General features: G+C 39.0%; 1 protein-coding gene across 5 annotated transcripts in view; it reads right to left on the bottom strand.

The window, feature by feature from the left end:
* Nucleotides 1-21,820, bottom strand: part of pde4d (phosphodiesterase 4D, cAMP-specific) — a 164,960-nt gene extending 143,140 nt beyond the window's left edge. For 2 of the 5 annotated variants that reach the window (XM_066644868.1, XM_066644877.1), the window contains exon 1: nucleotides 12,377-12,534. The gene's annotated coding sequence lies outside the window, so the exon portion shown is untranslated. Of the gene's footprint in view, nucleotides 1-3,713; nucleotides 3,838-12,376; nucleotides 12,535-12,994; nucleotides 13,170-21,778 lie in introns of those variants that run through there. The other 3 variants (XM_066644870.1, XM_066644869.1, XM_066644871.1) reach the window with 3 other exon arrangements.
* Between the last annotated feature and the right edge of the window lie 294 nt (nucleotides 21,821-22,114).

Genomic DNA, 22,114 nt, shown 5'->3' with positions numbered 1-22,114 from the left:
AACTACTTTTTGTGAGAAAGATTTGATGTAAATTTTAGTGTCCAATTTTAGTATTCTATAATTAATCTTCTGTAATCACTTCATTAATTTTAAGGTCACGGTGGGTCCAAAGCCTACCCAGATTCAGTGGGCGCAAGGCAGGAAATCACCTGACAGGACATCATACAATGACCCTCACACCTTGTGGATAATTGGACATGACCAAGCCTCCTTCAATATGTGTTTTAGGATTGTGTGAAGAAACCTGAGCACCCAGAGGAAACACACAGACACAGGGAGAACACAAACTCCTCACAGACAGTTGGCTGCGATTGATCAAACACCAGGACCCTGGAGCTATTGTTATAATTATTATTATAATGATTAGGCCCACAGTGGACCTGAGCAGTGTAAAGCAGTTGAAAATGAATCTACAGACTGATACTTTATTGAAACCAGAAGGAAATTCAAGTACAATTCAATACAGTCAGAGTTATAAAAAAAAACTAACCCACAAATAGTATCAGGTATCATCAAGAACAGCATCTCTCAAAAAGCAGAATGGAACCACATAGCTCACTGTGTGGCTAAGGAGGCTTGGCATCTGACAGCAGAGTTTGGGTTTAGAAAGCAGGTTTGTGAGAGTCCCTTACAGATCTCAAAGAAGAAAAAAAAAACAAAAAAAAAAAAAAAAAAAAAAAAAAAAACACAACAACAATCTTTCTCTCTATTTATATATATATATATATATATATATATATATATATATATATATATATATATATATATATACACATACACACACAAATAAAAAGGTGGGGGGGGGGAATAAAAAAAAAAAAAAAAAAGCTCTGGAGACAAAAACCTGTCTCGTTTCCCGTCTTCCTGTCTCTCAGCAGTGGAGCATGTTCAAGCCAAAGATCTGGGCTCTTCTCTGTGTGAGGTACTGAATAAAGCCCTGTTTTTGTTCCTGTCCAGAAAGCTATTTTGTGCAGGGCTTTTTTTCTTCCCTGTTAGGTCCTCCATTTCTGTTTCAGGCACGTCCAGCTCTGTCCCCATGAGGGGAAATAAAGCTGCCCTTAGCCCATCTGGCTGAGGCTAGCATTGACAGCTTTGAGAGCCTTTAACAGCACCACTTGTTTAGGTATCTTTAATTCCCTTTCTTGGGGACAACATACAAAAATATCAAGGAAAGGGAAAATCAAAAATACCATTCGAGAGGAGTGGGTGATCAAACACATGGTAGGACTGGGAGCCATGTCCTACCATGTGTTGAAAATAAAGCAAAAAATAAAAAATAAAAAAACCTGACAGATACCCAGAAAAACTGTTGTCAGCTGATAGAAGGGCTTTAAAAGCTGTTCCATCTCATCTTACCAATAAAACACCAATGCCCTGAACTGGTAACAAATTTTCTCTGTGAAAACACTAGATTTTATGCGGAGGCTCCTAATGGAATGTTTTTCTAAACAGAATATGAATATGTATAAGATTAAAAGAACCATTGCCAAAAAGCTAATGCTCCTAGCAATTAATTAGCACAAGTAGCCACTGTTTAGAATTATGCAAATTAAATCAAGTTAACCAGTGCTTAACAGCATTCTCTCTCAGCCACGTTAGCAAATTCACAAATGACACATTTGCAGATTTAGCTTTTCCTTGAAGGAGAATCTCTATTGACTTATTACAGACTTCTGGGAATTACTAGAGAGACCGGTCCAAGGGTGGTGTTGGGGTTAGATATATATGCTCAACCCTTAAATTTACTTTTATATATTTGGCAAGGCAATCTTATCTAGAGTAATTTATAATGTCATCATGTTACAGAGATAGGAGACAGTAGTGTTAGGAAGACAGCATACTCCTCCAGTGATGGGAATTTATTCCTCTCTGCCACAAGGAGGGTAGTGGTTCTACACACTATGCAAACCTATAGATAATATCAACTGAGATATGTATAGTACTTCATCAGCTCCATATCATATCAACATTATTACTTCGGTTCCTTGCACATAAATAGACAGCGCACAGTAAGCACTGACTGCAGCACAGCGCAGTGATCATGGCTGCAATGACATGGGTTAAATGGAGGCAGATGAAGAAATGAGAGGTTTCAATCACAAACATCACCAGAATGCTAAATGGTGGTCTCTGTGCACCACTTGCTGGAGAGATTAAAAAAAGCAGATTGCTGTTTCAAAAATCATTACACATATGCTTCTGTGAAATCAAGAAGAAATTATAAGACTAGCTTCTATTGTATCATTCATTGGTTATTAGAAGATATGGAATAAAATACATCCCTATATAAATATATCTGGCATTATTATTATTATTATTGTGTAAGATTAGGGTGACCAGACGTCCTCTTTTCCCCGGACATGTCCTCTTTTTTAGACTTAAAAAAAAATGTCCGGGCGGAATTTCACAAACGTCCGGGATTTTGTTTTTCTAGAACTTACATAGAATTTCGAGAAGTTTCGTTCACAAACTAGTCCCGCCCTCCCCTACTCTGATTGATTCGCTTGAGTGGTGAAGTAGCCTAAAATCTTCGGATTGGACGGTCTGACTGTAGAGCTACCGTTATTGGTCGATAACCTTCTCTGTAAACATTTAATTGGTCAGTCTGCACGTCAGTAGTCCTTGTTAACGTCAGGCAAAGCTCATGTACCTACCCTCATCTCGAGCAGCTATGCCGAAACGTAAATGTAAGTTCTCGGATGAATTAAAAAATAAATTCCCATGTTTTGTGTAGCAAATAAAGGTGTGAAGGACCTAAAAGCACACATGGGTTCAGCTAAGAATACAAAGGCAGCGATGGGCGAGAGCTCATCACCCCCAAGTGTAAGATACATTTGACATGGTTTAAAAGCTTTTTATTTAAAAAAAATAAATAAATTTTAAAAACACAAATCCTATTTAGTCTTATTTTGAGCAGAACTGCTATATGCACTTTGGTTGACCTTGAAGTTACAACATACCCTAGTTTAGATTACTGCACCTTGGTAGGCCAAAGAGATATTTGAAAGCCCACAGTCACCTTAATCAATGTGGGGGGAAAACAGGATTTCTACATACAGTGAAGGAGGAAGAACCCCAAGTAAGAAAAAGGGGCAGGTCACAGCATGGAGCCATCTGTTCATTAAAAAGGTTATTGATTAAGTCATTTATGTCTTTCCACAAGATTAGTGCCATGTAGACATGTGATTCTACAGGTTTTGTTGGCCTCTGCTGTGGTAATGCTATCATTTTACCCTAAATTTAATATATATATATATATATATATATATATATATATATATATATATAACGTATATATTGACTGCAGTGTGACTCCACTGATTTGCAAAGGTTTGTTGTTAATACAACTTTAGTAAAATGCCCAAAAATGTATTCGTCTTTCAATAGATTATATATCCAGTTCATTCACTTGCAAAAGTGAAAGTAAAAAAACAAATTGTGAAAAAAAAGGAGTATCCAGAATGTCTATCACTAAATTAAAATAAATAAATAAATAAATAAATAAATAATAAAATTAAAGATGTAAAGTAAACTGGAGTCCATGCTTCCATCAAAGACACAATAAAGGCTATGATCAGGACAGTGTGTGTTACCAGCCATAAAATATTCAATATCTGTTGAAGCCGCTGGCTTAGTGTCGCAGATGAAGGGATCTTTTTTTTATGCGCGGACACCTCTTCTTTCCATCAAAGTAGAATCAATACAATACTTACACACACCCCCTCACACGCACTCCGCGGTTCAGATTAGCATTTGAAGACCTGGTTTGTCACATTATTATTGTATGAACTTGGTGACATTGTTTTGGCTGCAGGCTCGCTGCTCACTTCTGCTTTAGTGCACTTTCTCAATATAAATGGTAAACAAACCAAGTGGAGGTCATGAACAGATACGCCTCTTTTTCACAATTCCTCACTCTCCAGCGCCACAGCACACAGTAGACCTCCACCGCCTCCTTGTGGTGATTCAAGGGACAGCATTCTCACGCTATCTACATTTAAAAAAGGGACAATAACCTACACCTTTTCCACTTGCTGTTTTTTAGGTTAATGCCCTAAACACATTCTTACATTAATTTCCAGTTGTTGTTTTTTTTATTTTTAAGCCTTATTTTTAAATTTTTATAACCCTTAAAACTCCTTAATCCTTTACTCATTCATATTCCATCAACATAATCTGGTTCCCCAACTAGACAAATTTGTTCCCAGCTGGAACCAGAGAGGAGTAGGTTCTTTAGTGAACCGTGGCTTAGTTCGTGGACGTGACGAAGTTCAGTATTTCAAGAATGAGCTCAGAGTCTCAAACACAGCATTATTGTCCAGTAGAGATGGACAAAGTCATTTACAAAGTCTCATGTAAATAAATAATAGGAAATGAGACAAGAACATTTGTGAGTGTTTCTGGGGTTGTGTTTGGCGTGACACTAAGCATGTTGGCCAGAGCTGCAGCTCAGCGTCGGTTAGCCAAATTTCTCCGCTGTTCACAAGCTCAGCAGGACGTCTCAGAACTCTGCAACATTTACACGTTTTATATCTCACAGAGAGGAGGACTCCTGAATTAGTCTTATTTCATGTGACTTATTTCTTTGCCTGAAATACTGTAAAGGGAAGTGGTGGGGAGACATTTTGTGGCATTAGTGTTTTCATAAAACTCCATATAGCTGCATACAGCCACATTAAACTTCACATGCTTTAACCTGTTTCACTGAATAAATACCTAATTGTAATTCTTAATTAACACAATGTTCTTTGTCCTTTGGTGGTAGATTAGCTAGAATTTAGTTTTAAATAAAACTAACAAGAAAAACACTAATGCTAATGATATATCAGTCTTTCCCCTAATTCTGGCCACTGCCATATATGGTGCAATTCCGCTCTTTCTCTTCGCCAACCACACTGGGTAAAATAATAAAACATAAGATCACAATATTTAAGAATCTCTAACAGTGTTGTAATTCTTTGTGTGCAAAACTGCATGTGGAACAACATTTCCATTTCACTACAGATATTTCCCTCAGTGTAAAAGTTAGCTTAGCAGTTAGCTTCCTTTTCTCTGAGGGGAAATCTACAGCCATTGTAATCTAACACAGGACAAACGTAATCTCATTGTGAACCTCTCAAAACCACAATGTGGTAGCAACTGTCATTTGCCTGTCACAAGCAGGGGAGGTGACCAAAGTTATGTATTTTGGAGTTAAGGATATGTATTTTGGGCTTTCCTGTTTTTGAAACACCTCTGTGATAATGGCTATATGGCTAATGGTGGTCCGGCAAAACTAAGCTCGACTAGTTTACATTCTCTTATTTCAAAAAATATAGATAAGATTTTTCGTGCTCCTTTACTCCTTTATAAATGAAAGGTCCTCTCCTTTAATCATAAAGTTGACTGGTTCTTAAAAACCTAAAATAAAAGCTAAAGTTATTACATCTAAAAGCCGTAGTAAATCTATGAAGCATCATGTGTCTTACTCTGTTAGTTTTTATAGACGTTTGTTTATTTTTTCAGTGAAGCTCATGGTTTTGTCATTTTGTCCTGGTACAAATGTTTCCTTGGACATTTATGTGGAGTCCCACTGGCTAAACATAGAAAACGTTAATGAAACAGTCTAGGGAAAGGTTTCCATGGGAAAGCAGTTTGTTCTGCTTCAAATCTGTAGTTAATAAGTAAGTCCAAAATAACTTCAGGAATGTATAGAGTAGACACCAATATAAGTCTAACATAACCAATACACACATCCATTAATATCTGTTACAAGCTGCACTGGTTGGGGTGAGATTACCTGTGTCTTCAGTGTAGTACGGGTTTCAGTGAGATATGGCCACTAACATTTATTCAAACATTCATTTGCAGCATGGGCTTTATAGGGTGTGCTCCTGCCTTGCGCTCAGATTCCAGGTAGGCATCGGACCCACAGCAAACCTGAATTGGTTACAGACAAATTGTGTGTGGTTTGATTTTTGTAATATTTGATTACTGGGCAAATGCTAAATTTTCTTAAAATAATGCATAATCGTTTACTGAAAAGTTAAAATAAAAATAAATAAGTAAACAGGAAATATTTTGGCCATTTAAAATCGCAGCATGTGTAATGTTAGCTGTTCCCTTGACACATTTCCATCTGTGCTGTGTCCTTGTCAGCCTGGCTAACTCATCATGTGTCATGAGAAATATTTTTTCTGCTGTTTCTCTCTGTAGTGTTTCCAAGAAAGCAGAGGCCTTTCTGAGGCATGTGTCCATCTATGTCCATTTTCTGATATTAGAATGATGGTGCAGCCAAAATATAAGCATCCACAATTTTTCCATCCCCCCCAGGTCCAGTTAGTCAGCCAAGACATGCTCTGTGTCTAGTTTGCTTCTTTAGTTTTACACTGGTGTTACAAAGCATATGTAGCTCACTAGTTCATCAAGAGTTGTTCACATCACTTTATGTAAGTCCAAGTCATGTCTCATGTCTCTCTAAACACTTAAATCATAATTGGCATTTCAAATTTCGAGTGAATTAAAATATTTAAAAATAGACAAATGTAGGGCTGGAAAAAATTATTTGCATATAGAAATTCGAATTTGAAAGACTGCAATTTTCAGATTGCAAGAGCTACAAGCAACTAAATAAGAGTAACCCCAACTGAGAGAATCTAACACGCTACATTTAAACTAAAGCCAGATCTCCTTGTTCTTAGTTTTAACATCAGACAAGAACCTTAATTTATTTAAAATAATTTCAGTTTAAATCAATCTCAAATGTTAAAAAAAAAACAAAAAAAACCCAATGAGATACTTTACTCAAATTAGGTTTGGACGGTGTAGCGATAATTATAAACGGTATATTAAAATGAGGACGGTATTTATGACGTGTGTCAAATTTCAGGTCTGTGTCTAAAATGATCTTGTGCATTTAAGAGAGCCACAGGGAAGGGGCGCTGTGGGAGCTCAATTACTGCTGATGTCACGGTTTGAAAGTGGGTGAAGAAAAACACAAGCCCAGTAGCCCACCGTAGTTGTAAGTTTAGCGCTGAGTTTGGTTTAAAAGAGAAGGGAATAAAGCTGTAAACAGACAATTCTCAGAAAATCCTTCACAAATCCTTCCTCAACTTGCTCACAAGTATATGGCTTTATCCTCTAAATGAGTTTGTTTTGAGCCTCAGTTTGCTGAAAAATCTGCCGTGGTGTGCTAAACCACAAATGCCTGTTACCACCAGCTGTGCTTCTAAACGGTGTACACTGCCTTTTTTCGCTTATTTTTGAACTTTTCAGTTCCCTCAGCACCAGTTGCTGAAATTTGTTCTCCCAGAAACGGGTTTTTAATCGCCAACACTGTCGGGCTGTGTTTAGCTAAATTCACTCAGCTTTGTGCTCAAACATATAGCTAAGGCTCAGCGCAGCCTGACAGAGCACCCCCCCCCCTCCCCACGGTAATACCATATACCGTAATATTTTGAGATGAGGTTACAGTATGAAAAATATGGATACCGCCCATCCCTACCTCAAATCATTCAGTCCTAGTGAAATGTATGTTGCACAGGTATACAGTGTAGTAGCAGCAGTATTGAGGCCCAAGTTTGTCTGTCGTAGTGTCAAAAAAAATAATAAAAGACTGTATTCCACACTGATGTCTTTGATGTATGCCTCTCTGAATCAAAGCAGATGACCCACCAATCATCCATCATGAGCAGTAGGATGCATAAGGTTAGACCTATGTTTTCATTAATCATGAGTGAGCCATGTATGTGCTGTGCTTTATGGCTACAAGCAACAAGCTGTAGTACAGCGTCATCATTCAGAAGAAAGGGTGGAGAAATTTCTGAGCATGGCATCAGAAATGACCAACATCTGACCAGAGGTTAACAACAACGGGGAAACCACCGGTTGCCTTCTTACATGAGACTGCATATGCTTCACTTGGAACTAGAGGTGATACTGACCTTGTGATTGACCAATAGACTTCACTAATATTAGTAAAATAACCAAGTATATTGTTATTGCATAAACTGTAGTATGTTTTTATTTTTTTAAAGTCAGAGCTGTTATGATGACATGCATGCACATGATTGGTGCTAGTTGTATTGATTTAGTGATTTCTGCAGACGGCACGATTAGGTTTTGAACAAATAGAATCCATTTGGTCTACATCCTATCCCAGCAGAGAGCTTTCACACCACACTAACAGCAGGATTCTGTGAAATAAATCTGTAATCCAATCAGTACATGAAACTTTTTTTAAAAGAGTGGAATGTACCCGATACAAAAACTGGCACATCCAAAGATAGATCCCATTTCAGTTCAGATTGTGCAACCACTCGCACAAACTACATTTCAACACATTTCACAAAAACCTCAGTGACGCAGCCCAGGGTGATCCGTTAAACAAACGCCACTCAGGAAGATGAAGCAAAATCTGTGCCAGGAAGTGTTGGTGAGCCTGGTGCCATTTACAACTCTGCCACAATTTGTTTGTGGCCTTTGCTCTAAAAAAGTGTCCTATTCCTCTTTCCATTTCAAAACTCTTTAAAAAGCCCAAGCAGGGGAATGCAGGAGGAGAGTTAATGTGCTGTAATTAAATAAGCCTTCACACATCACATTTGACCAGAGATGTCCTAGGGAGCTGCAGTCCAGCACAGTTTGGAGATTTACCCTGTGTAAGGAATTAACTTATTCATCCATCAATGTATTTATTTATGCTTGACTAGTGAACTAGGTTCAATAAACTACTGCTAGGTGTTACATAAACTAGGTTGGCAGTATCCATGACAATGAATGTGCAACCTTATATTGCCATGTTATACACACACTAAGTCATGCTACACAAAGAAATATTACCTGAAGCTGATAGCAAAATTCATTCATTCATTGTCTGTAACTGCTTTTCCAGTTCAGGGTCCAGCGTCTAATCACTGGGCGCAAGGCAGGAACACATTGTTGGGGTGCTACTGCTTCGCAGGGCGACACACACTTACATATTCACTCACACCTATGAACATTTTTTGAGTAACTATTTTTAATCAGCATTTTCAATGTGGAAAAAAGTAATCTGAAGTCAATATATAAAATGCAGAAGTACAATAACTTTTAAAGTGACATAAATCCTATAAAAAAGCTGTATTTTTAGGTGAGTGCAGTTTTTTTTAGGAAAACTTTTGGAGGAGTTAAAAGTTCAAGTTATGATACAAATCAAAAATCCGATAACAATGTATTGGTACATCCCTATAGTTTTATTCTCTGGGGAGCATATAATCATGTGTTCGGCTTTTTCTGGTTGGAATTTAATGGGGCATGACTCTTTGGCAGCAGTATTGTGTGAATATGGGCCATTCTAAAGATGCTGAGTCAGAACATTCAACCTCAGCAATTGTTCACAACGCCTCTCAAAATCCTCCCACCCATCTCTCCACCCTGTCAAAAAGTATATTTTATATATATATATATATATATTTAAGCACTGCAGTGACAGCAAAATGTTTACCAGTTTGTCGTGTTCGCTTTAGCCTGAGGAACCTAACACAATAACCAGGTAACGCCAGACATGTCTGTCAGCACTCCTGCTTTGTGTCACTGTTTATATTTGAGATGATATTATGTGAAATATGTTGACACTTCTCCATTTGATTGCTTTTGATTGATTGGGCACAAAGCAGGCTAAATATTGAGGCCCGAGGAAACAGATGGAGCAAGGGCACTACAGAGAGGAGAGATAGACAAGGATCTGTTGCCAAGCGAAATGAAAACAAAGGCCACTCTGTCCCCACGTCGGTGCTAGCCATCAGTTGAACAAACTACACAGAGTCATTTGCATGTCAGAGGTTAACATTACACAAGGGTTTAACTGTTCTGAAGAACAATGGAAGGCTGAGAGTGCGGTAAAAGGTGGGCACATAAACCAAAACTCGAGCCTCCACTTATCATCCACAAAGATCCAAGCTGTCCCAAGAGTTCTGAAGTGTTCACTATCAGTAGATATTACCTGTGCTCTGTGGATGCATACAGGTTTAGGCCTGTTGTCAGTTAGTATAATTGCTCTGTTGAGCCGGTAAAGTTACGTGTGAGTTACGAAGCTGTAGTGTAAACAAAACCCTGTCATAAGGAAACCATTATACGCCGAAACGCAGAAGTGCTGGCCTGAAGGGTGGCGTCATAAATGTCATCATTAGTTGGCCTTAAAGACTATAAATATAGCTCATCTCACGCCCTTCTGGAACACCTCCCATTCATGCACGAAAATATCACCATATAGAGGGTTTCAACTGCGTAAATTAAGAGCACACAGCTGGCCGTCAGACGCATTGAGACGCAAATCAACAGAACAAGCTTTTCTGTTATCGTAAGCATTAAATTGCATAAACATTATTTATGAACTGAGCCCTCATCTGTGGCCTTTACCTCAGAGTCCAAGCTAAATAGAGTCACTAATGAGCATGGTGGAGTTTCCACATTAAGTTTCCAAGCAATGCAGGGCAAACCATAAAATGAGATGTTTGTAGACTTGAGTTCAACTCAGATTGCTGCCAAATAATCATAAAAGTATGAGCCACACTTCATTCCAATGAATGATCCTAGTATTATACTACTAACCCCTAAAATACCTGTATGGACCTGTATTCAGATGCAGGAAGCTGAGCACATGGCTTGGTTTAAAGAAGGGAGCACTAACACGTGCAAAGAAAACATCTGCAATACCCACAGCCTTTTCTCCATCATAGGGAACAGGACAGTCACCAAAAAGAAACTGACGGAAGCACGTCTCAATGCTTTTCCGCTACTTTGTGACACAGCAGAAGTTTTATCGTTTAAAGCCGCATTTTTCAACAAAACAGAGAAGCAGAACTGAACATGCTGACTCAAAACACACCAACTGAGGCCAGTGGGCAAGTGTTTCAACATCTGGCCAGTGGCTTCTGTTATATGTTTTCAGTCATTCTCCTTTCAGTACAGAGAAGCATGTCCTGATAAACACTCATGTAACTGACCGAATCTTATATATACAGCAGATACAGTAAATACTGAAGTATCTGTAATGTTTTCTTGTTTATAACAGAATATTCCAATAATGATAGGAGAAAGAACGGCAAAAGGAGGAAAGTCTTCTTTTAGAGAGTGTGCAGGTGCAGCCGGAGGGGGATGGGGTGTCCTTTTGTGCTTGCAATGCAGTCCCAACTTTACTGAGGAGGCTGAGCATCCCAAAAGTCACCTTGGGTCTGCCTCTACAGATCTATAAACATCCCTCAAACACACAGTCACACACACAAAACCATGCACCAGAAGCAAAACTTCAGCACAAATACAAGTGTCTTCACCCAGGTCCACAGACACAATGCCTTTAAACAGCTTATCGACTCCTATGCAGTGTCCCAATCCTCTACCACTATGCTGAGGATAATACAGGAGGAGAAGAAATGAGGTAAAAAACAACTTACTCTTTTCCTGCGAGAGAGAGCTAGAGAACGTGACAGATAAGGTTCCCCCTGTCCCAAGGGATCCCGTACTGTTGTGACTGCGCTTCTAGTCCACCCCTGAAAGAGGCAGGGGAAAAGTGTGTATCCCAGTGCTTCCTGTGCTGCTGAGATTCAAGCGCACTGTGGTTTAAGGATGGAACAACAACAGAGTTCCCAGCTTCTCAGCCAATCATGGCTCTGCTCTTCTCTGCAGGCCCCTCCCTCTCCCCCCTACAGCTCCTCCAGCCCAGACAGAACAGGCACAGGTTTTTTAAGGAGCCCTAGCAAAAAGAGTGCTGCAGCATTATATACAACAGGACAACTGTGCAGAAGAGTCCAGGCTGGACTTGAGCAGCTCCACTGACCAATGGTGTGTTGCTTTCTATACTGCATTATACAATAAAAATGAATACATAAATAAAGCAATAAAAAACACAGTTTAATACATAGTATTTAGAAAGTGTGCTACACAGAAGGGGCTGTACACAGGTCCCTTTTTGAACCCAAAAGTTATTAAACATTAAAAATTGGGATTTTACTATAATTTTTTTTTCTTGTCTATTTACTTTTCTCAGTAACAGTGTATTGACAGCTACACAGCCTTCTCGGAGTGAAAGGATGGACAAAAACACCAGAGTGCTTGACTGTCTCTCTCAGATGAACTGTCCAATGGAGGTCTCCACATCTTGCAAATTTCTCATTCCTCACATATATATCAAGCACATTTTTTACTTTTGCTTTCCCTGTGTTCATGCAAATGGTTTACATCTTTGTGCTTTCTGTGGTGTAACATCCAAATTAAATTATAAGAATATATTTGTATATAAGGTCTATTTTGACAGTAAATTGGTGTTTGCAGAGTGCCATCTGTTTGTATTAAGGCAGAGAGGAACATTTATATCATTGTGCTGCGCTGTGGAGGCTACAGTGGATAAAACGTAGCTACTCACCCCTGTTTAAATGGCAGGTTATTACTTCTGTCTAATGCCTGGTTGAAATTTGTGATCAATTTGCACTTTTAAATGTGACCTATAATCTATGCAATTCAATTGATAATAAAAAATAAGAGTAAAACTTTAAAATAAGGTGTTTGCCTACGTCTGCACACTCTCTCAGAATTGGGGCTATGGCTGTGCTCAGAGTGAACCAATCACATTTAAACTCATTTGTAATTGGATTCAGTGCACACCTGACATCAATTAAAGTGGTTTCAACCCCATGTCTAAATCAGTTGTTGTAGTAGGATTTTCCTGACAAGTGTTTACAAACTTTCATTGTCTTCAAAGAACTTACAAATTCTCACAGGGATCTCAGTATTGAGAAGTATCAGTCAGGAGAAGGGTATAAAAACATTTTGCTTTCCCTGTGTTCATGCAAATGGTTTGCATCCTTGTGCTTTCTGTGATGTAATATCTGTATTAAATAAGAATATATTTGTATATAAAAGTCTATTTTGACAGTAAATTGGTGTTTGCAGAGTGCCATCTGTTTGTATTAAGGCAGAGAGGAACATTTATATCATTGTGCTGCGCTGTGGAGGCTACAGTGGATAAAACGTAGCTACTCACCCCTGTTTAAATGGCAGGTTATTACTTCTGTCTAATGCCTGGTTGAAATTTGTGATCAATTTGCACTTTTAATGTGACCTGTAATCTATGCAATTGAATTGATAATAAAAATTAATTTAGAAGGAAAAAATAAGAGTAAAACTTTAAAATAAGGTGTTTGCCTACGTCTGCACACTCTCTCAGAATGGGGGCTATGGCTGTGCTCAGAGTGAACCAATCACATTTAAACTCATTTGTAACTGGATTCAGTGCACACCTGACATCAATTAAAGTGGTTTCAACCCCATGTCTAAATCAGTTGTTGTAGTAGGATTTTTTGACAAGTGTTTACAAACTTTCATTGTCTTCAAAGAACTTACAAATTCTCCTAGTGTTGAAAAGTATCAGTCAGGAGAAGGGTGTAAAAACATTTTCAAGGCTTTAGATATACTATGGAACACAGTAAAGATGGTTATCAACAAGAAGATAAAATATGGCACAAGACTGACTTTAACAATAACTGGATGGTCCACCAAAACTGATGAAAACACGAGAACAAGACTGGTTCGGGAGGCTGCCAAAAAGCTTACAGCAACATTAAAGGAGCTGCAGTCATTTCTGGCAAATACTGGTTTCTATTACACGTGACAACATGTAATCTCCTCTGACATATTCTTAATATATCTGGGCTTTGGGGTAGTGTGAGATGACAGTAGCCTGGTCTTACAACAAAAAATATCCAAGCCCAGCTACATTTTACAAACGACATTAAATCTCTCAAAACCATGTGGGAATATACGCTATTACGTTTTTTTACTATTACTATTATTATATGAGATCAAGGCTGAACGTTTTTGGACAAAATTTCAAAAGGCATGTTTGGTGCAAAGACAAAACCACGCATTACCAAAAGAACACCATACCCACAGTAGAGTATGGTAGAGGCTGCATTTATGCTTTTGAGCTGATATAATCTTTTCATATCTGTTTACTATGGAAATACTGTTCTGTTTGTATTACTATCCAATTTTATTTTTATTATTATTAATTGTTTAATTTAGACATTTTCATTGCATGCTGTTTTTATTTTGTATCACTCTATTCACTCTCTAAAACCTCCATTTTGAGTGCATATGTGAACCCATATTTCAGTTCCACAAACCAGTAACTACAAAACAAACATTAGCTTTACACTGGTGATTAAATTAATTTTGGTTACTCAATAATAATCTAAAAATTGGGGGGACACGACTACCGACGTGCAGACTGACCAATTAAATGTTTACAGAGTAAGTTATCGACCAATAACGGTAGCTCTACAGTCAGACTGTCCAATCCGAAGATTTTAGGCTACTTCACCACTCCCCCTTCTCACTCAAGCGAACCAATCGGAGTAGGAGAGGGCGGGACTAGTTTGTGAACGAAAGGCTTCTCGAAATTCTATGTAAGCTCTAGAAAAACACTTAGAAAAACGTTTGTGAAATTCCGCCCGGACATTTTTTTAAGTCTAAAAAAGAGGACATGTCCGGGTAAAAGAGGACGTCTGGTCACCCTACTTAAGATAACTGAACACAAAGCATTGGGATTAAAATGGCCAAGTGTAACATTATCATGGTTTTGCCCACAGTACCCTCTACTGACCTGACTGAATAGGTCAGCAACAGTACAATTTGTGGAACACCAAAGGTTGAGATATTTATTTTTGACAAAATAAAACATAATTTGCTTAAAATGACTAATGTCCACTAAATATTTGATCTACCTGTTCTGCCTCAAAACTGAGAGGGAAAGGATGGATAATCACGTCCTTGAAATGTGTATTAATTTATTGGCTTGGAATATAAATCCCTATACTACATTGTCGAAGAACAGAATGTGAAACCAGATGCTAATTTGAAGTTTGAATTCTGCTGGGAGCACTCACAAACACACATACACTCAAACACAGAAACACACACACAAACAAATGCTCATGTTAAGCTAATCAGTTTTATATTATCAGGCTGTGTCATCTCACATTAGTTCTCATCGTCCTGGTTGGAAAGATGCCATGGGAGTGTTTAATGAAGGGTAAAAGCAGTCAAAAATGTGAAATGTCAAACTCAGTGTCCACAGGGATTTAGCTGTTAAAAGCACTGTCTGTGGTCAACATGGGCCTACCTGCAGTATAATGCAGTATGTTAGGCAGCAGTGGCCTGGTGGTTAAGGAACAGTTTGATCCCCAGAGCTGGCAGGTCATGAGTGAAGTGCCCTTGAGCAAGGCACCTAACCCCTAACTGCTCCCCGGGTGTGGTACGTATCATTAGCTAGGGCTGCCCACCACTTCGGGCATGTGTGCTCACTGCCCATTAGTGTTCCCTAGTGTGTGTGTGTGTGTAAATGTGTGTTTCACTGCATGGATTGGGTTAAATGCGCAGAACAACTTTAAAGGAGCAATACACATACACACTATATATATATATATATATGCATTTTAGCACCATTTCCCTTCATTGTTATCTTTTTTAAATAAGATTAGTAAATAAGATTAGTCAACATTTTCAGCATAATCATTTTATATCAGGCTTATACTCATTATTATCTCTCTCATAGTCGTTGGTAATAACTGTATTGGTTTGTTTTCCAGAATAAAAGTCTCTTAATTAATTTCGACTAGACAAGGCTGCAGTTACTTATCGATTTTCCTTTCCACTATAAATGTCGTTTAGGAGGCAAATCATCTTATCCACAATTTTTGTAGTCAAACATTTCCTTCCACCTTAAATGTTTCGGTTTACGAGTCCTAATGGCGTTACTTGCCAGGTTCTTGAATTCTGTTCCACCTTAAGATCCAAAGCAAGCGCTAGGTTTATTAAGTACTTATTTCCCACTTTATCCATTTAAAACACACAGCAAAGTGTACATCGTGTCAATAAAACATCTATCTACTAGAGAAACGCTTATATTTGCTGTGTACTACCAAGCTTGATTTCTCTGTTCCACCTTAAAAAGGTGATTAAGCGAAGCTTTTCAAACACATTTTTTAGTCCTTAATTTGATTAATCACACACCACGTAGAAACACACATGAATCTGCACCAGTTTCTTTAAAACAAACAATGGTTTTTACACTTTTTAATCATGTTGTTATTCACCTTCTTCGTTCAAAATACACAAAACAGTTCTAGCCCCTTTCAAACGTCGCTATGCCTCACTTTCTTTGTATTTATATATGGTGCCGGAGGGGGCACCAATCCTTCACAGGCCAACACACACTCACACCTATGGACACTTTTGAGTCACCAATTCACCTACCTAAAACACACCTACATGTGTTTTTGGACCATGGGAGGAAACCAGAGCACCCGGCTGAAACCTACGCAGACACAGGGAGAACACACCAAACTCCTCACAGACAGTCACCCGGAGCATGACTTGAATCCACACCCTGCAGGTTATTGGAGCTGTGTGACTGCGACACTACCTGCTGCACCATTTGTCTATGGCCTATAATCTTTTTCATCTACACATAGGTGTCTGTACTGTACTATATTTTTTTCAGAAGTTATTTGCTGTTCAGGAGAAAATTAGCTGGCTCTGTTCTGTGCTGCTGCTTGTGCACGGCACAAGGCCGATATTTCCTCTCATTTTACGCCGTCAGTGTTAAAGGAGATTTTTATAAGAGTAATGGGGCTTTTTGTGTCCAGTAAAATATAACAGTAACTCTGTTCACTTGGTCATTTCATGGCTGCGAGACACTGTTTTTAGACCTGGCCACACAGTGGACTGTAAAACGATTGGACAAAAAGCGGGATCATATGAGCTCCACTCCGGACTGGGCATTTCTCTAAGAAAATATACTGCTTTAGCAATGCTGTGAGAGGCAGCAGTGTTTTAGCTTTGAGTGTTTCCTTAATCTATAATCACACACCCTGGACATTTTATGACTAAGCACAGTAAATATCCTACAGATTGCTCCTTTAAGTACTGTAGTATTATACTGATTTTAGTTGAAAACCAGAATTATTTGAAGTTAGGACCCAGTTTAAGAGCTGAACTGAAGGCCTAATGAATCACTAGTCTCTGATGTTATTAGAAACTTACAGTGGACATGAATTTGGAATTTCCCTTGAATGGGTAGGAATGGTAGGAATTCCTAGATTCCAGACCCAGATCCTTGGTTTGCTAATACATTTACACAGTGGGACTTTAGGGTGTTTTTAAAGACTGCTGAGCAATAACAAGAGATAAACTGTGCTTAAAAGCATGTACCTGAGTATATACATTTTAAATTTCCAAAATGGGGAAATGGTCCATTTGGATTTCAGGTAACAATTCAGTGTAATGCATTTATTCAGTGTCCAGTAGATTAGTGACTGATAACTGATCTCACAAATGGAAAAGGATGCGGTTTCCTCTGAACACACAGTGTCATCACCCCTGTGACTATAAAAGAACAAGCTAAAATACAGCACATCCTCCACCACACCGCGACCTTACACGCACATACATTATGAAATCACCAATGAGTGGATTCCTGAGGGTAACAAACGTTATGGAAACAAACACAGTAAACAGTGTAATCAGTGTTGTATTAACACTTCTGGTGCTCATTGGGGTTCAGTTTACATGCAGTACCAAACCTGAAATGTAATAGTTCTTTCAACAACGGGGATTTACTTGGTTGTATGTTTGACATTGTTTATAAGATGCTTACGGATTGACTGCATTTCCCATTTCCCACACGGATGGCACACATGGTGACCTTTAGGAGAGTTTACAAACAGTACAATTCTACAGCTCCGGCTCGTGTCGTGATGTCATCTTTTTTCCTTTCTGCTGCACGTGTCCAAATCATTTCCATGCTTGTGTGAGTATTTGTGTATCCCTCCCCTGGATGTCTCCCATTCCCTTAGGCCTCTGCTGCGGATCATCTGCCATCTCTGCTGAGATCAGACATCACCCACAGCACTGTGGTGTGTTAGATGGGTTACAACAAGGCCTGGTTCACACTAACCCTAAAACAATCATTAGGAGTTTCTGTAAATATTTTAAAAAGAATGTAGAAAATGTGCACATTAATATACTTTTTATCAAGCAGAGGTACCAAAACTTATACTGTAAAGTAGCGTAAATGGTCTCCTGAGCGCATCTAATATTCTTATTAACATTGACAATTATTAACAATTCTGAAGGGGACTTATTATGAACAAAATCCCCTTTTCAGTGCACTACCACCAATATATCGCAGAAAGAGTTGGTTAAAACCTAAAATAGTGCTAGAAATACGCAAAAGAGTGACAGAAAAGGGCACTAGTATTAATCCAATCCACCATGATCATGATCTCCTCAGACATCTCCATACATTCACACTCCAGCTGCCGCTAAATCAAACAGATGTAATCCAACCCACAGACGCCTATGCCGTATGGATGCTGACTGTCAGTCAAGGACGCTGTGAGTCATGTCATACTTCATGGATGCGCATCCTAATCCTGGCTCTTTAGAACACACTACACAATCCAATATATATTCATTCATAATGTACTTTCAATACATTCATGAACAAGCAATAGAGTTCCTGGCAAATAAATATAATGAAGCTTAGCACGTTATGGATTATTGAGGTAGGACTGCAGGTAGAGTCACTGTCACACTGCTGTAGGGGCCTGGGCTTGAGGGTTCAAACCCAATCTCAAGGCAATGTTTGTGAGGTATAGTCCAGATGCTTTGGTTTCCTCCCATAGTCCAAATCTGGTGGCAGGTGAATAAGCTATTCAGAAGTGTCTATAGGTGTGAGTGATTGTGTGAGGCCAGTGATTCCATTGTGTGTTTCTGCTTTGCATCCATTGAACCCAAATCGGCTCCAAACCCAAAGCAAACCTCAAGCAGTTACAGAAATTGAATAAATTAATAAATTAATTAAATAATTAACAATGACAGTATGTTGCTCCATAATATACACAAAATGCTGAATATAGTATTTTATATTCATTCATTCATTGTCTGTAACTGCTTATTCAATTCAGGGTTGCGGTGAGTCCAGAGCCTACCCGAAATTACTGGGGGCAAGTCAGGAACACACCCTGGAGGGGGCGCCAGTCCTTCACAGGATGACACACACACTCAAGGGCACTTTTGAATCCCCATCCACCTACCAATGTGCTTTTTGACTGTGGAAGGAAACCTGCACAGACACTGGGAGAACACACCAAACTCCTCACAGACAGTCACCTGGAGCAAGACTTGAACCCACAACCTCCAGGTCCCTGGAGCTGTGTGACAGGGACACTACCTGCTGCGCCCTATGGAGAGAGATTAGTCTCAAAATACTTTACAAATGCGTAAATTTTAATCCACAAATACAACACAAGTCACAAATATGTTTCACTGTTCACAAATGAACACATCCCAGTCTGTGTCTCACAGTCTGCAATTTGTACAAATACAGTTACATTCATAAATACATGTTTTTGGTTTTCATAGATATATCACAATTTTATGCGAAAATAAATACATTTGTACACATTTACATTGAATAAATTTGTAAAGTCGAAGTCTCGAATTTAAAATGTATTTGTAAATTGTTTAATCTGCGTTTGTGAATCAAGTAACTCACGTGTTTTCCGTGACGTGTATTTCCTCTCGCGGGTTTTTAGATTTTGAGACTTTCCTCTGGCATTTCACCCGGTCCAAATACAAATGCAGCCTGATCCACAAATGAGGCCAGCAGGCGAACAAGCCACCGCTAGGTGGCCAGTCCATCACAGGGTATCATAAATTTACAATCAGACCTACGGGCACTTTTGAATGTCCAATCCGCCCACCAGTATGTGTTTAAGTCTGCAGGAAGAAACCAGAGCACCTGGAGGAAACCCACGCAGACACAAGGAAAACACACAAAACTCTTCACATGGAGTTATTCACAATGGTGTTTGATCCCACAAGCCCAGGACCTCTGAGCTGTGTGGCAGTGGCACTACCAGTTGCAGCAATGTGCCATGCCTGTATACAATTTTTAAATCTATATATTTATGTTACATTTTTATTATCTACTCTCTGCCTAACAGCTGGTATGTGGTGAGGGTCCTGCTGCATACTGGCTGCCATCGCACTCTCCAAAAATAATGTTTCTAGAAAAGTTTTCATTCATTCAGTGACTCATTTTTAAAGATTTGTGACATTCCACTACTTTTAAGAATGTAATCAATGCAAAGATGAAAGCATTGGCCCTCTGGCCTTATGTTAGTGCTGGCCTTGCCCTATAGTTTAACCTTTCAGGTTTTTGGATTTATGCTTTATTGAAACTGCAGACAGTGTCCTTCCACACTGCTCAGCGGAAATGGCTTTGATTGTGAAGGTACACTCTGACAGTGGCCTGCACTCCCCCTGCCAAGCTGATTTCTGGGATCAGTGTGTGACCACTGCAGGCCATCTGTTTGCAGTAACCTTAGGTCAATAAAATTCTCAATGACACCAGTCTAATCTTTCTTCCTGCAGCACCAGCTCTCCTTCAGATAAATAGTACTTAAAGCGTACATCTTTGACAGATAAAAGTAGATCCATTCCAATCTCCTCAAGTCATTCTCCATTTTGAAAAATTAAATCCACAGTTCAACACAAGGCCATGGGTAAAGATGAATATTTATCAAGATAATAAATATTGAGTAAATGTACATCCAAAAAAAGGACTTTTTATAACAATGATCTGGCTGCCTCTGATCCCAGTGAATGAACTGATTTTGGAAGAATTCAGCTAGTTTGTGTGGCTGAACTTATGGGTATGAAAAACTCCCTCTGCAGACTTCTTTAAAGAGAATTAGAAAGTTTCCTTCAAAGAAAGGTCAGCAGGGGGCACACTGGCTCAAAAGTATGGTTTCCTCAGCAGCAAAGCAGCAGGAATCAGAGCAAGAGCAAAAATATCAGTCTGCAGCTCTCTTTTAGTAAGAAAATCACCTGTATATATAGCATTAACTGGCTCCAACAGTGTCTACATAACTCTACATATATCTCTTCATTCTTCAGGGCTGGGTTTCCTAAGATGACGCAAGACGAGAAGCATTATTCCTCCAAATAAAGATGATCTTTACACTATGAAGCTTTTGCAAAACTGGGCCCAGGTCCCATGTTGTTAAACATCATAAATGCAGAACAGACAGGGACCCCCAGTTAAAGTTACAGCTGCCGTCTGATGGAAAGAACTGTGCACCACTTTTAATGTGTGCAGTAGAGCGCTGAATCTGTCCTCCAGCACTCAACCTTTTTGCCCTTTTTTTCCCAAATGTAATTCTTGGCTGAAACAGAGGGTCAGCTTTAAGAGGATTATCACATTGCAGGCGCTTCAAATTAGTGTGATTAGCAAAAGCTACTTCAGACTGACAAGAGGGCATATCGTCCAGTCAAGGATGGTGCATGGGCAATGCTCAGAACAAGTAAAAGTGTGTTTTTCTCTCTTTAATACAGATTTGTTGTGATCTGCTGGTTCACACGTAGTGTACTCTGTGCCATGACCCACTTTCAGCTGCTACACCACATTTGTTCATAGAGCACAAGGGAAAAATGCTCAAAGCAGAATGCTGTTACTCTTACTCTGCATCATGTAAAGATGAAATCATGTATTCTGAAGTTAACTATACAACTGAGACCAAAAGCGTTCATTATCACTCCATCTGTGTGTTTAGCTTTAATATCACTTTCAAAAATGCCTTTAAATTGAGGCCTTAAAGCAAATATGATACAACTGTGAGCCATAAAATCGTAAAATAATACTGCGAAACAGCTGTAGGAACAGCTGTTCTTTTTATTGGTGTGTTTATCTACAACTCACCCAAAACAGTCATTCTTTTCACACCAACACAGAAAATCTCATTACACCACAATGAGCTAACACTGAGTCAAAGATTAGGACAATGGGCGTGCCACCAATTTAAATTAAAAGGTTAAATTTAAGGTGAACAGATCTGAGATGGTGAAAAAGAGGACACGTCTCCATGGGGGGACGACTAGTGACGTGCAGACTGACCAATTAAATGTTTACAGAGAAGGTTATCGACCAATAACGGTAGCTCTACAGTCAGACCGTCCAATCCGAAGATTTTAAGCTAATTCAACACCCCCCGTCTCACTCAAGCGAACCAATCGGAGTAGGGGAGGGCGGGACTAG

This window comes from Hoplias malabaricus, chromosome 14 (genome assembly GCF_029633855.1).
Source record: "Hoplias malabaricus isolate fHopMal1 chromosome 14, fHopMal1.hap1, whole genome shotgun sequence".
NCBI lineage: Eukaryota > Metazoa > Chordata > Actinopteri > Characiformes > Erythrinidae > Hoplias > Hoplias malabaricus.
The sequence above is the reverse complement of the archived record's forward strand: the minus strand, read 5'-3'. Positions and strand labels throughout refer to the sequence as shown.